Source organism: Priapulus caudatus, unplaced genomic scaffold (assembly GCF_000485595.1).
Source record: "Priapulus caudatus unplaced genomic scaffold, Priapulus_caudatus-5.0.1 Scaffold501, whole genome shotgun sequence".
In the NCBI taxonomy this organism is placed as follows: Eukaryota; Metazoa; Priapulida; class Priapulimorpha; order Priapulimorphida; family Priapulidae; genus Priapulus; species Priapulus caudatus.
In genome coordinates, this window is record NW_014577562.1 from 80286 (window position 1) to 81802 (window position 1517).

At 40.8% G+C, this 1517-nt stretch overlaps 1 protein-coding gene across 1 annotated transcript in view; it reads right to left on the reverse strand.

The window, feature by feature from the left end:
* The window catches only part of LOC106811064 (urease accessory protein D-like), a gene marked incomplete at its 3' end in the record, with an annotated part of 25678 nt that overhangs the window by 927 nt on the left and 23234 nt on the right, over nucleotides 1–1517 (reverse strand).

Here is a 1517-nt window from a genome sequence, read left to right on the forward strand (position 1 = left end):
TGGATGGGGGGATGGATGGATGGATGGATGGATGGATGGATGGATGGATGGATGGATGGATGGATGGATGAATGGATGGTGGGATATGGATGGATGGATGGGTAAATGGATGGATGGATGGATGGATGGATGGATGGATCAGGATGGATGGATGGACAGTTAGAAGGACAGAACAACAGGTGAATGGATTGGGTGTCTCACTGTTTTGGAATTGAGTCTACAATTAGTCTGTCTATTAGTTAAATTAAGCTTTTGACTCCTGTCTATTAAAGGGTTTAGCACACAACATGCCCTTTCTTAAGGAATAAGGATTAGCAAATTATTCAACGTAATAAAAAATAAAACTCAAGCAGCTGATCAATACGATAAAACAAGTGTAAGCATAAATAAGGATAATTTAAAATACATTTAATCAAATTTAATTTTAATATATTTTTTTTTATTTAATTCAAAAGACTATATATTTGCCCGTAATATATTCTCACTCCCCATGTACAGTACATGGGAAGATGTATCATTGTATCCTGGGGCATTACTAGCATAGTCACACTGAATATTGTCACGTGACGTCCAAATAGCTCTATGATCGTAATTTCTCATCTTCCAGTAGCTACTATCCTTCCATTACGACCTAATAGATTGCCTAGATTGAACATCCAACGGTTGCTGTTCTTTGCGCGCGTGAATGCATGCGCTCTCGGAATAAATAGGATTGAATCCGATTTACTCGTGGCGAAAAATCCATCAACGGATCGTTTTACTCTTGGGTGGCCATTTTTTTCTTCCAACCAACAGGGCAGCGTGCGGTCATGCTACCACGAACCTAGAACATCAATCTATAACAGCACGCCACAAGTACAAGAAACGGCGGAAGGAACACAGCGTACGGAGCAACGTAACGAATGAATTCCGAATTCCAAGTTTTGTAAGTACACGCAAAGATCGATAAACGTTGTCGACTGAGACATTGGGACATACTTCCACGAGGCAGTAGAGAAACAGCACACGGCGTCACCGCCACCGACTTCACTTCCCTTTTACGATGTTGATTCAGGGATAGAGTTTATATCTGGTGAACCAATAAGGCTGTAGGTCACTGGTGCATGTAGAAGCTAATGTTTCAGCCACCATTAGACATCGGATAATGTCATTACGTTCACATCTATCGACGCCAAAACGCGGTTTGCACTCCCACATGAAATACACACTATATACAAGTATACGCACTATATACGCGTACACGCACTATATACGCGTATACGCACTATATACGAGTATACGCACTATATACGAGTATACACTATATACGCGTACACGCACTATATACGCGTATACGCACTATATACGCGTATACGCACTATATACGCGTATACGCACTATATACGAGTATACGCACTATATACGAGTATACGCACTATATACGCGTATACGCACTATATACGCGTATGCGCACTATATACGAGTATACGCACTATATACGAGTATACGCACTATATACGCGTATACGCACTATAAGA